The 14,573-nt window shown below is 41.6% G+C and overlaps 1 long non-coding RNA gene across 1 annotated transcript in view; it reads right to left on the bottom strand.

Moving 5' to 3' along the window:
* Positions 1-8,535: 8,535 nt before the first annotated feature.
* The window catches only part of LOC148415282 (uncharacterized), an 8,267-nt gene continuing 2,229 nt past the window's right edge, over positions 8,536-14,573 (bottom strand). The window contains exons 1-2 of the long non-coding RNA XR_015867482.1: positions 9,318-14,573; positions 8,536-9,249 (exon numbers count right to left, since the gene is read on the bottom strand). The exon at positions 9,318-14,573 is cut by the window's right edge and continues 2,229 nt beyond it. This is a non-coding gene — a long non-coding RNA (uncharacterized LOC148415282). The remainder of the gene's footprint in view (positions 9,250-9,317) is intronic.

Below are 14,573 nucleotides of genomic sequence, written 5' to 3'. Positions count from 1 at the left end.
TTCCCATCAACCCTCAGGGGCGGCCATCTTGGATATCTGATCAGACATCTCATGAGCGCTCAGCCCAACTTCCACACAGGATGGCGGCCATCTTGGTTTACTCAGAACAATAAAAACAACACTCTCCTAATGTTGAACATCCAAACTATTAAATATAATCCCCCAAAATTCAGAATTTGAACTTTAAGTGTACTTTTTTCTCACTTTTTGAAATTTTGTAATGTTTTACAAAATTCGAAAAATTATTGTTTTTTTCACTTTAATGACTACAGGTGTTTGTTCAATTCAGGCCGATTCAGCGTTTAACCTTTCATCTTGACCCTGCCTATGACCTCAGAGTGTCATTTACCCACAACGCATCTGTTTTGCATAAGTAATAGCCCTGTAACCTCGCGAAAAATCAGATTTTTTATGTTTCCTCTTGTGATATCTCCATTTGGGTCCGACCTATACTTATCGTTCCAACTTTAGGAACTTCATTGTGTGGGCGTTTGGCCTTCGTGGACTACTGTTTAGGTAGACAAAGTACTCCGTTTCCCATGGGGTCGTCAAGCGGCCATCTTGGACACTTGACTACATACACTGAGACTCCATTTCCCATCAACCCTCAGGGGCGGCCATCTTGGATATCTGATCAGACATCTCATTCAGTTTTTCCCTTCTATCTTTGCCAGTCTTAATCCAATTCCGACCGTTCCAATTTGAATCGATTCCCCCGATGCCTGCCATTCCATTTTTACCCACAAATAAAAAATTACCCACAATTCCACTTATTCAGTTTTTCCCTTTTATCTTTGCCATGCTTCATCTGATTCCAACCGTTCCAACTTTAATCGATTACCCCAATTCCTGCCATTCCATGGTGGTATTCTTTTTCTTCTTCCAAGAATTCAAAAATTACCCACACTTGTTCAGTATTTTCCTTCTATCTTATCTATTCTTCATCCGATTCCGACCGTTCCAACTTTAATCGATTCCCCCGATGCCCGCCATTCCGTTTGTACCCACAATTAAAAAATTACCAACAATTCCACTCTTTCAGTCTTTACCTTCTATCTTTGCCATTCTTCATCCGATTCTGACCGTTCCAACTTTAATCGATTCCCCCGATGCCCGCCATTCCATTTTTACCCACAAATAAAAAATTACCCACAATTCCACTTATTCAGGTTTTCCCTTTTATCTTTGCCATGCTTCATCCGATTCCAACCGTTCCAACTTTAATCGATTACCCCAATTCCTGCCATTCCATGGTCGTATCCAATTTCCTCTTCCAAGAATTCAAAAATTAACCACAATTCCACTTGTTCAGTTTTTCCCTGCTATCTTTGCTATTCTTCATCCGATTCCGACCGTTCCAACTTTAATTGATTCCCCTGATACCCGCCATTCCATTTGTACCCACAATTCAAAAATTACTTACAATTCCACTTTTTCAGTCTTTACCTTCAATCTTTGCCATTCTTCATCCGATTCTGACCCTTCCAACTTTAATCGATTACCCCGATGCCTGCCATTCCATTTTTACCCACAATTCAAAATTTACCCACGATTCCACTTTTTCAGTTTTTCCCTTTTATCTTTGCCATTCTTCATCTGATTCCGACCATTCCAACTTCAACTAATTCCCCCAATTCCCACCATTCCATGGTAGTATCCATTTTCCTCTTCCCAAAATTCAAAATTGACCCACAATTCCATTACTTCAGTATTTCACTTCTATCTTTGCCATTCAACAACTTTTCCTTCAGAGGTTACACCTTCACACGCAATTTCTTCAGAAATTGCAAATATTCTAGTACACTATAAAATTACATAAAACCCTTCACTATGTACATACAAACCTGTGAAGTTTTGCTCAACATTTGTACTGTACAGGAAAAGTCATAATAATAAAGGAACAAAGAATGCTATGACATTCTTTGAAACAAAATGTTTTTCTCGATGAATTCATTCAAAGATTTCCCTCAAGTAGATATCGATTAATCTTGAAAAATGTTGCCATTGCTACAATGCAATGTTGCTAAAAAGACAGATTGCTTAACGGCTGTATTTTCCACAATATAAGGTGTACCTAAAACCCTTAAATGTTCTCGGTGCGCCTAATATATCGATCATATCATATGATCTATGTAACTGTACTGTTAGCACAACGTTTTGGAGACAAGCACGTGAGCGCTGGTCAACACCAAGCCCAATGCGATGTCTCACAAGCCATGAAGCTGAGCGTCTTGCTACTTTATCTCAATTTAGTTGAGTGAGCTTCATGAACATGCACAGTCATAGTAAGAGTAAACTCAAAGCACTTTACACGAACTAGTCATTTACTGATGACGCAGCATCAGGAGCAACTGGGGGTTCAGTGTCTTGCTCAAGGACACTTAGACATGGTCTTGATGGTCCGGGGATCGAACCCACGGCCTTTCGGCAGGGAGACGATCACTCTACCACCGAGCCATGCCGCCACGGCTTTTACGCTACTGTAACTGCTGGATTGTAGGGAAGTGTCCGGGAATGTTGACGTCCGAGGAGGCGATGAAAAGGAGGGAGAGATTTGGAGGCAGTTTAATAATAAAAGGGTGTCAGATGTTCCACTTCCAAAGAAATATACCTTTTCTGTGTTTCCTTCCCACTGCACGGAAAGCTTTGGGACACCTCATGCACATACGTATGTGCATGAGGTGTCCCAAAGCTTTCCGTGCAGTGGGAAGGAAACACAGAGAAGTCACTGTGCGTTAAGGATAGTATAGTAACTATACTATAAGGATAGTATAGGATAAGGATAGTATAGTAACTATACTATCCTTAACGCACAGCGACTTCCTGACTTCACAAAATAAAGCTGACAACGGATGCTGACTGCATAAACTAATCTGTGTGTTTGTAAACTCAACGACGTCATACCAATCACAGATAGCAATTTTTAAATCAACAAAACAATATATTTCAAGGTTTTTGGTTGCAATTTGATTACAATTTTAAGTTTAATATTTAATCATAATTATATTCTTTTAAATTCGTGATTCATTTTGGCATTTATCTAAACAGTCTTTTAACGTAATCAAAAAGTATTTTTCCCCAATCTTCAGATAGTACTAAAATAAAACAGCTGTTTATTCATTTTGGCAGTTGTGACACTTATATTGAATTAATAAAGTTTATATTCTATGACTAAAGTTTGATGAGCTGATTGTTTTTAATACATTCCCTTTAGTGCACCACCATCTAGTCCACTAGATTCTAGTGGATGCATAACGCAACTCCATCTCGTGGATTCATAATGCAACCCCAGCCACTACAGTAGTTTCTATTGTATGTGCGCCTTATAATCCAGTGCGTTTATATGTGGAATTTAAAAAAAAACGGCCATTCATTGAAGGTGATAATCCTGATAATCCAGTGCGCCTTATAATGCGAAAAATGCGGAAGATATCGTAACTTCAGAAATCACTCAATGTAGGGAATAAACAGTTCAACCTTTAACTGCACTACATCCAGTGGTGAGTCGTCAGGGCCAGCAAGGCCTTCTCTGCAGGCCTAACATAATCTCACATCAATATCATAATTTAAACTATAATAGTTATAATAACTATAATGAAAGTCAATTTCATTTCAAATTAACTTTTATTAAATATAATTTTATATATATATATATATATATATATATATATATATATATATATATATATATATATATATATATATATATATATATATATATATATGTATTTTATTTATAAAATTATTCTCCATATTCTTTTCTTTTCATATCATATTATAGCCATTTGGTTACGCTCCTAGTGTTGTAATTTTAAGTTGGAATTTTTAGCCAATTATAATTCAGCTAACTTGTGTTTCCTGTATTGCTGTATGTAATCTGTTTTAGCCAAAAGCCAGAGCATTCGCATCAACACGGTATGGGCTTCTGTCCAAGTGCAGATGGATATGTGAGCGGCCCATATAACTTAATTGACAGCTGTAATAGCCAACCAAGTCATAAGATCACCACCTAGAGGCCTCACGTTGAACGTGATGTGACTGAATGCTCACTGCAGGAAGGCGGTGCAATGCTCAACAATCAATGCAGTGTTGGCTTTGCCTGATTGCTTTGGAGGCGTAGTGTAGCTATTAGCTAACCTGTACCTACCCCTTGGCCATATTTCTCACTGGGCTACCAAGGGCGTGCGCTAACCTTGGCAAATAGTTCTTTTGGGAATGCCTTTTGTTTGCAAAGGATCGATTTGGTGTTTGTAGCAAGACTGAATTTGCAAACTTCAATTGTTTAACAACGAGACAACAACGAGGCAACAACGAGATACAAAAGCACGGCTGGACACACAAGCTACAGTGCTTTTAAAAACTGGGGACATCCTAGTGGATACACAGTATTGTACATCTAAGTTTGTGGGTAAAGAGAGCTCCTCAATGCGCTTATAGAAAACCTTTGGAACACCCGATTGGATACACTGTACAGAACACTGTAGAGAAAGAAACCTCCATAATGAAAAGGTGAAGAAAAATTGGGAGAATGAAAAGAATGTGACCGACATTTGTTTTGGTGAGTTGTCAGAGAAATCTCTAAAAGAAGACAAGGACAAGCCTAGCTGCTAAGCAGCAAAAAGAATAACTGAGACCAGCCAAGATCGACTTTTCTCTGTCATGGCACAGGGAAAAAGCTTGGCGAACGAACTCATGCGTTGCCGGCACTAATTCATCGCTCAAGCGTCCCTGCCTGGTTTTTATTCATTCAGCAAAGTATTGCACATTACAAGACATAACAAAAAGAGCCAGTGGGGCGCCACCAACAGCTGGGCCCAGGTCTCAGTAGACACTTTCCTGCATCAACAGCTTTATCTAAGGACTGGGGCGAGATGAACTAGGACTGCATAAATGGATAGCAATGCACACTATTCTAGACAAGAAAAAAGCACATAATGATCACAAGCTAATATATGATTCCCTTCACATGAGTGCAAGCCTTTATTTAGCTATTTTTTTTTATTTTTTTATTTTAGGTTTTGACAACATCACGTAAAATGACAAGTTTTAATGGCCTATGCGGGTTTATTGACATTTAAAAGCTCCGGAAAATAGCCTGTGTAGCCCAGTAATGCGTATGTGTGTGCATGGGGACTATTTATTCGAGAGTCTGACATCACAGAAGGTGTACGTGTGAAAGTCACGGCTCGCCACTGACTACATCATAGTCGAACGTACAAATTGAATGCGCTAATGTGAGCCCCTCCTGGTAAGGCCGATTTAATGATTCTCAAGCGACCCGTCAAAGAATTGAGCTGCATTGGAACATTAGTATGTCTCCTCCGGTTTTTGTATGTAAACACTTGAAGCTCACTCCAGCTGAGCACTGTCGCTATTTACAGCATTTGGAAAAAAACAAAACAAAATCGGGATGGACCTGTGAATGGGAATGGACAAAGGCACATACTATGAGCGGACCTACCTGAATTTGCTTTGATCTCATGAGATGGAGAGATAGAGAATTTGGCTAATAGGAACACTGTGTAAAATGGTGGATGCTGTGGCTTTTTTCTTCAGATCCCCCCGACAATTAAACTGCATTATAGTTTACTTATGTAAGAGTCGATGTTTAGATATATTTTGTCGAGTTGTTTCTTGTAAAACGATCGATGCACCTTTTGTTTGTTATTTCAGTTTTCACCTCAAATTCGAGGATTCACAAACTCACGAATAAACAATGCAACCAAAGCCGTGAAAGAAGGATTCTATTTGTGGTTTAACTTGGTGTCACCAACAATCAATGTTGAAAACACTACATTGTATGTATCTTATTTTATGTATTTTTTTTTTTTTATTGTGTAATGTATTTATTGTTTTTCAATTTTTCTGGACAGCACTTTCAAAACCTTATGTTTGTGAAATAAAGCGGATTGGATTGTATTTTTTCCAAGTATCGATACTCACAACAAAGCCTGCTTGTGGCCAGTTTACAATTAGGAACTACAAATGAAAAGAACAGAATATTGACAATTTTTTGCCATTTTAAGAAAAATTTCTATTTTACAATGCCTTAAAAATGTTTTGTCATTGTTTTTTTCTTTTTTTCCCCATTTGTTCTTTTGGCAGATGTTCTGTATAAAAGTCAGTGGTTTTGGTACTTGATATCTGTATGAGTGACTATTCAAATACTGTAATTGAGTACTCACACTGGTATATTGGTCTGGAAAAAAAAGTTGTATCAAACATCCCTAAATATTTTATACTATAAAGTATATGAGAGCCAGACAGTATTCTAGGTGGCAATATCAGTGACCTATCTGTCTCTTTACTCAAAAAGTGTTTTTATTTATTTATTTTTTTAAATTTTATTGGCAGTGCTGAAAGTCTTCTGGCATTTCCCTATTTGGTCAATATCATCCCAGGAAATTGTTCAAAATATTGATCATTTCTTTCCAAAATAAAAACAAAGATCTACAAATTGTCCAATTTGAATTCAACGCAATGGTATTGAATTTGCTTTCATAGAGGACCAAGAAATCTTAGACTGTTTATTGTTGTGTGGCTGAAAATCTGAGGACTTGGTCAATTGTAGGTTCCCAAACATATAGTACAACAAACAAATGTATTTGTAAATGTGTGGCATTTTATTACAAATAGCATTTTGGAGTATTAGCATGTCGTCAATGGAGCTGCCGGGAAGATGCCGGCGCTCTGCTTTGTGAGGTGTATCGTGGCACCCTTGAGCAAAGCTTCAAATGAATCACGTTCATGTCAAAGTTTCATCTTGGGGGACCTCAGGGTTGCTGAGGTCAGGGTTTAGCCATGTGTGGAGTCCATCAAGAAACATCCTCGACATGACCTCCCTTACTGCGTGCGTGTGTGTGTGTCTGTGTGTGAGACCAAAAGCCAGAGTGTGACAGAGCAGAGACCTTGGCGGGCACAAGAGATGAGATGAGTCATAAGCCAAAGCTTTGTCCTAGCTTTCGTCACTTGACCAGGCGACAATGGAGCAAATATTCTCAGTGGGTGATGGAATGAAATTAGAGGGTGGGGACATTTACTTCCTATCCTATGACAATCGCTAGATTGGCAATGTCACAAACACTGTCCTTGAGAGCAAATTGTCATTATGGGAAAAAATAACCTTGACGCTCACATTGTATCTTCCAATATCCTCTAGCTGTTAAACGGTTGTTATCTCTTTTTACTATCGTGCCATAGGCGAAAGGCATCATGGACAGTAATAGGAGTGCTTAGCAGAACACATGCATGTACAGCCGCAGTGTCCCCTAAAAAAGGGAGTAGAGTCTACCGCAGTGTCCCCTAAAAAAGGGAGTAGAGTGATTTTGGAACAGTACTAAAGAATGTGATGATGAATGTCTTAGTACAGATACCCAGCGCAAAGTATGTTTTCACTGAGCAAGATTGAGACTGAGCCTATTGATTCTAGTCCACTGTTGTGTCTGGTTTTTCCTCAGCGAGAGAAGTGACTTGCATTGAACAAAAGCGCAAGAGACGTGCTCGGAAAGGCCAGCATGTCCTCAGCCGAGGGCATTGGACTGACTTATTTGGGTAGCTCCAAAGAGTCCTAAGACATGGACCAAAAACATATGTCCACCAGAGCGGATACAAATGCATAGGCTGGCTCTCAGGTGGATGCAACTTGTTTGATCCCTACCACTTAGGACTTACTTGAATTTGAATTGTAGCGCTTGAGACTTATTATTGACTAACATTTATTTGACCAGAATAACACGTGTTTACTTACTAAACTAACATACAGTAATGCAGGGGTCACCAACTCCGGTCCTCGAGGGCACCTATCCAGCATTTTTTCAGTGTAACCCTCCTCCACTGCACCTGATGCAAATTATCATGATCATTTTGGTGCTCCTGCAGAGCTTCTTGATGAGCACATCCTATGAATCAGGTGCAGTGGAGGAGGGTTACACTGAAAAAATGCTGGATAGGTGCCCTCGAGGACCGGAGTTGGTGACCCCTGCAGTAATGTATGATACCCCTCTCGATTTTGAACGTTTTTTTATTTTTGAAGGAGGTACAACAGTTGATTAATTGTGGGGAACCTCATCTCCACCCAACCCCCACTTTTTTTCAGACTGATACCATGACCAGTTTTCAATACCTGAGTGGTCACCGATACTATGTTGTGATACCACTAATGCTCTTGATGCACCAAATTTTTCCCCCCATAAAACAATGAAAGACCAATGAAAGGACAGCACAACTGTGAAAGTAATGAAAATGTTCCATTTCCCTAATCCTTAATGTTTAGTTTGGGATTGTAAAACTGAGAGCGATACCTCGAAACAAGGCCAAGTATTGGCCCAATTCTGATACTTGGTACCATTGCTTGCCCATACCTAATCAAATAACAATTAATCGAATGATCTTTATTTTTGGTCAACGATGAATCATTTGACGCTCAGAATTTCAGTCTCTTGACCATAATTATTCTCAAGATTTCTTTAGTCCTCTAAAACGTAGATAGATTTTCATTGTGCCGAATCAAAAAAAAAAAACAAACAAACACTGAGCTCATTGGCTGGCAATGATTTATTTAAATTATTCAGTAAAATGTTCTTCTCAAAGAAATTGTCCAATATCTGATAAGTGGAGTACAAAATGAATGGATGGATGGAAAACTAGCATTCCATTTTCAATACTCTTGACGAACACGGCAGAGTGTCGCACCGCAAGGATTGTACTTTGTCACAACAGCACAAAGCTGCTGGGGCGGCTGCATGCTATTACAATAAAGTGTGTTAATCCGGCTATCTTTTTCCCTCACTAATTTCAATAGATTGCTTTTTATACCAAATCATTCTCTACGCTCTTGGCAAGGGAATGGTTTGGGCAATAAGTTCATAAATTCTTAAAGGGGCACTGTGCAAGATTTGGACCGTTTTTCATTAAAAAGAAATAAACTAAATGATTATAAATTTTAAAACCTTGCAAATAAATGTGTTCTTAACAACCAACACTAAGTTTTAAATATAATCGTTGGTCTAGTTATCATGAAATTATATTACATGGGGGTGGCACTTCTCCGGAGGCTGCCATTATCACAGGGGGAAGTTAGAGAACCCAGGAGTACACACAGATAGGTGGGTGCTGAAAAAGTTTATTTATTGCTTGCCAGTAGATTGCAGGTTGGCAGGATGATGGCTGCACGGCAACTATGGCGGTTGTTCAGGACCAAGCCTGGTCGAGGTACGGGCGGGAGGTCAGAGCCAGGCTCGGTTGGTGCTCCTGTGGACAAATGAGGACATCAGGCGGGAGGTCAGATTCAGGCTAGGTTGGTGCACGTGTATACAAACGAGGAGAGCAGGCAGACGGGAGGTCAGAGACAGTCCGTGTTGGTACACATGTTGACAGGCAGAGGAGATTGCTGTTAGGCTTGGCATAACAGGCCAAGACAATCTGGCGAGTTCTGGAGGGGAGAGACCAGGTTAAATAGTGAGCAGGTGATAAGCTGCAGCTGTTAGTGATTTGGCTGATTTGCAGGGAAGTCGAGTGGGTGTGGTACGGCTGAAAATGAGGTGACTGGATAGTGGACCTTGACAGCCATATTTGTTATAGCTACGGAAAATGGTAAATGAAACACCTGCTGTTTGTAATGAAAACTGTCAAATCTTACACAGTGTCCCTTTAAGTGGACATTTCAAGGAGTAATGCAAATGAGCCCTTGCACGTTGGAGTGATGTACTGATTACCATGTTTTTTTTTCACACAATGTACTGTGTCCTTGGGGCGGGTCAGCGTTGATCCCTTTGAATGAACTCTCTTTTCTATATATTTTATCTATAAATGAGTAAACCAGCAACAAACACCTTGAGGAGCGTCCTGCCTCAGTGTGAGTGCCATGATAAGATTCGTCTCTTTATCTGGAAGATTCGACGAAGTCGACGCGGCTCCTGGCTCTCCCTCTCGCTCTCCTACTGTATGTTTTTCTCTGCGAGCATTTGGGCCTGAAGCATTGCTTGCTTCCTCTCCAGCCTGCTTTGCTCTTCACTAACTGAGAGGCGGAACGCGGATGACCCCCCCCCCCCACCCCTATCTGCCTGTCTTGTTCGCTGACTCATTCACAGGCCCCGAGCTTTAACCCATCGCTAATCTTCATCTCAAATTTGAGCAGAGTTCTTATGACACTTGCCAGCTGCAAAGATGCATGGGGGTTCATTTGGAGAGAATTATTGGGGTAAGTACAACTGCAATGCTAAATAACATTGCAAAATAGTAAATTTCATGAGATCATAGAAATCATCTAGCGCAGGGGTAGGCAAACTTTTTTGTTCGGGGGCCACACTGACTTAAAATTTGACAGCCGGGTCAGGACAGCAACAAGATAAAATACATATAAAAAAAATGCATTTGTTAATAGTACATACCAAACATAAACATAGCTAAAGTATTAATGTAATAACATATACATTTGATTGAGAACAGTATGTTGATCATCCATTATAGCCAGTGCATAAAAGTCTAGAGGTAATCCTGTTATGGCAATTCTCAGAATCGATCTGAGGTGTTAATCACTCATAACACGCAAAGCCAATCTGTGTCATTGAGCTCTGGAAAATTGTCAGATTTTTCAAGCTCCAAAAATGAAATAATCTCCTGTTTGAACTCCCAGACATGTTGACATACTTTTTCTAAATGTAACCAGTGGACATTAGAATGATACAGTGCCTTCGTGTGATCAACGTTAGTTTCCTTTGAGAAAAAGAAGCTGGTGATGGCAAAGTCCCGTCGCTCGATTAAAGTTAACAGGTTTTGCAACGTACTGTAGTCAGTCTGCAACACGGTTTTATACAGTGCTTCCCTAGTGAATTATGCAGTGTAGGAGCATTACCTCTTGATAGATTTGTCTATCTGTGGTAACATTGAGAGTGTACTCCAAGGTAACTTGTGTCTCTGTCTGACCGTTATGCTGTTAAATAAATCCTCTCTCCGTCATTTTCCTTTCATAGAATCCATATACAAAAATCCCTCCATTATCTCAGAATTAGTAGTGTCTTTTATATCAGTCATTGCTTTTGTCCAGTGCCAAAGAATTAAATGAAATTGATGCCGCCTTACTGTTTCGCCTGCTAGTTAAGTGTTCATTACTTACTTCAATGTGGCAAGTCACTGGCCCACATGATGTTTTTTATTATTTTTTTTTTTTCAAATTAGTTCTTGCTCTCAGGACCTAAAATTCTTGACGTCTCTACCTTGCACTCTTCAAGAAACTCCTCTTCAAGGAAAGCCTAACTGACGGCTCCTATTACAGTATATTCTTTTAAAACCGCAGCGGTTTCTTGGCAAATAAGATACACTGTACAGCCTTGGACCGGACGACACACACACACAAAGTCATGCGTCCATTCTTTCTTAAACATCTGGCACTCACTGTCAACTTTTTTTTTCTTTGACATTGATGCAGATGGGTTCTAACCTGGCCAGTAGAAGAACGATAATTTAAATTGGCTCATTCGATCTCTCGCTCTCTCTGTCTCTCTTTCCTCCTAGAGGCTCTCCAAAATCATGTAATTGTGCCTACAGTGACATCTGGTGTCTTTAGTTTGTCATAAAAAGTCTAAATGGAACTACGAGTCAAAATGAAATAATGGAAGAAGAAGGGAGAGGACAACCCTTTCATTTCTACTGTAGCGGGCACTAGTTGGCTTTGTCTTTGATTTGGATAGTGTTGTATCGAAGAGTAAAGACGTACACTAGACTAGCAACTTGTGGTTTCTTTGTCCTGCCACATTGGTGACCCCAGACGTTAGAATGGGTGACCCCGGATGGGTCATCTTGCCACATTGGTTACCCGAGATGTTAGAATGTTCGGCAAGCTGTTGAAAGAGGTCGTCGTCTCGCCACATGGGTGACCCTGGACGTCAGAATGTTTCAGCAACCTGTTGAAGAAGTGTCTTTCTCGGTCACATCGCCCCAACACTCGCAATCAGCAGCCGTTGTGACATTGGTGAAAGTGCCTGAGTCGTGGCATCCCTCGACCAGCCTACTAGACGTCGGGTAATGCAAGAGGCTGGTACCAGGTCAGTTTGCTTCTGGGAATCTGGTGGTCCCGGCCAGCAATCTCCCAAGGATCCTTTCGCCCGTCGTCCAGTCCCTCGGTGCCCCGGGATCAAGCCGGCCACCAACAGGCTGGTACAGGCGCTGGTGAGAACAGCTGGTGCAGTCCTGTTCCGGAGTCCCGTCCCATTGACCGGGATTGTCCAGCTGGGCGGCTTCATCCACCATAGATGTCCGTCCGGCCTCAGCAATAGGCTTCAAGCCGCATCATCCAGCTGCCCCTTGGTTTCACCAAGCCCGCAGGTCTGGTCCTGGTATACATCGGAGCGGGTCAACTGGTGGTGGTGCCGCAGCAGGTTCTGGCCCAGGCACAGGCTGGGACGCAGCAGAGACCTGCTGTCCCTCAGCTACCGTGCCTGCCAGCATCCAGGTCAGCGCTGCCGCTCCGGCTCCTGCGGAACCTCAGAACATTCATTTGGCAATGCCACCTTGTGGTTTTCATGCTGAGTGTCTCGCCCATACTCCTGTCACACCTGGGCACCTGGTGTCACATACAACGCCCAGGACCGGACTGTGTACTCAGGGTGTCAGTCTGTCAGACCCCTGTGGGATTTTCGTTATGCCTTTCTGGGTGTTCGGGGGGGAGTTGTTGGGCGGGCACTAGGACCATGTCTCTCACCCAGTAGGCATTTGCAATGAACCTTTGATGCTTTGAACCTGTTGGCTTTGTCTTTGCTGAGTTGGACAGTGTTGTATTAGTTTTGTAGCATGCGAAGAGTAAAGACGTACACTAGACCAGCGACGTGTAGGTTCTTCGTCCTGCCACAGTACTGTACTAAATTAGATAGGCTCACTACTTGCAGTCTTGCCAACTTTGGTGGTGAGGGCAATCAGTCAGTGAGTTACGTGTCCCTTGAAAACAATGAGAAATATAGATAGATAAAACAAGTACGGCAAGTAATCAACTCATTGTCAAGCAAAGGTTTTTGATAACCAGTTAAATGACTTGGAACTACAATTCCCCAAATCTGCCTATCAACAGGAAATATTAAGACTGAAACAAAAGATTAGAGGTTTATTTCAAAGTTCATCATCTGTCCCTGATGGACGGACAGCTCTGCTTTTTTCTTTCCTTATTCTGCTATCTATCTATCTATCTATCTATCTATCTATCTATCTATCTATCTATCTATCTATCTATCTATCTATCTATCTATCTATCTATCTATCTATCTATCTATCTTGTTCTACGAGCTAGACAACTGGCTTGCTAGCTGAAGATTGTTCTTAGCTATAGCTAGTAACTAGCGAATGATAGATGGACAGGCAGACAGACAGACAGATAGATAGATAGCAGAATAAGGAAGGGAAAAAAGCAGAGCTGTCACATCAAGGCAGAAGTATTTGAACACACTGCGCATGGCTTCGCCAACAATTGTAATAACACAATGTTGAGCTTGGTGTTAAAATACCTCACCTTGCATGTAATTTTCTCGTCATCTGTGTGCATCATCTCTGACGATCCAGACGCCTGTGTGTGTGTGTGTGTGTGTGTGTGTGTGTGTGTGTGTGTGTGTGTGTGTGTGTGTGTGCGCGCGAGCCTGTGCGTTTAAAGATAACAGACGTGGAAGGAATGGGTGTGGTGGGTGCTCCCAGCCCACTAGAGGAGTGTGTCCTTGGACTGCCCTCATCTCTGACGCACACCAACCCACCCACCCTTTCACGAACAGGCACACTCATGCACATTAAATCAAACACACCACACACCACACCACAGCCACCTCTTCATTTGCTGTCTCTTCACAAAAGAGTAGTGCACAGATGTTGTTCATGTGCTTGTGTTGTACACACACATGCACAAATCTGGAGAAATCCCATGGACTCAGCTAATACATCTCATCAGGGATGCAGGAGAGCCCCTGTCTGCAGAAGGGCCAGATGTGGGCTGCATTGAGGCTGCCTGATTTACAAGGTTCAGGTGTTCGTGTGTCATCGAGAAGACAAAGGAAGAATCCACACAGATAGATGGTAATGCCAATGCACTCATCTTTTTATTGCCCAACAATGTCATCGTCTTTTTACGAAGGCTGAAACAACATTGCTATTGGGAGAGAGACCGGGCCGGGGCACGGCACCGTGCCGTCCACTAGAGCAGTAGCAGCTGACGTGCTGGCTGTTTTGGATTCGGGAGCGGCTTTCAGCCCAGATCGTAAGCAGACAGGTCCCGAGTTGTGACAGACTTTTTGACAGCCAAAGATGCTTGGAGACTGTGGCCACTCCCAACAAAAAGGGATGCCGCACTTTTCTCACATGGTCACATAGTTTGTGCCATTTTCTAAGTGTTGCTGGTAAAAGAATCTCTGCTTACAGAGTCCACACTATGGAATGCTACTTGCATGGAAACGTGCACTTTTCCTTCCTCATAGTAATATAGAGTGGCTATTGTGCAAAACAGCCCGGCTTTTGCTTGTGCGTATTTCCAGCTCTCACGAAATAGAATGGTATACTCAAGTGGGACCAACATTATAGAAGGAAAGGCACAGGAACGCGCGCGC

Source organism: Hippichthys cyanospilos, chromosome 12 (genome assembly GCF_059441005.1).
Source record: "Hippichthys cyanospilos isolate Australia breed blue-spotted pipefish chromosome 12, RoL_Hcya_1.0, whole genome shotgun sequence".
Lineage (NCBI taxonomy): Eukaryota > Metazoa > Chordata > Actinopteri > Syngnathiformes > Syngnathidae > Hippichthys > Hippichthys cyanospilos.
Note: the sequence above shows the minus strand (reverse complement) of the source record. Positions and strands in the feature narration are given on the sequence as shown.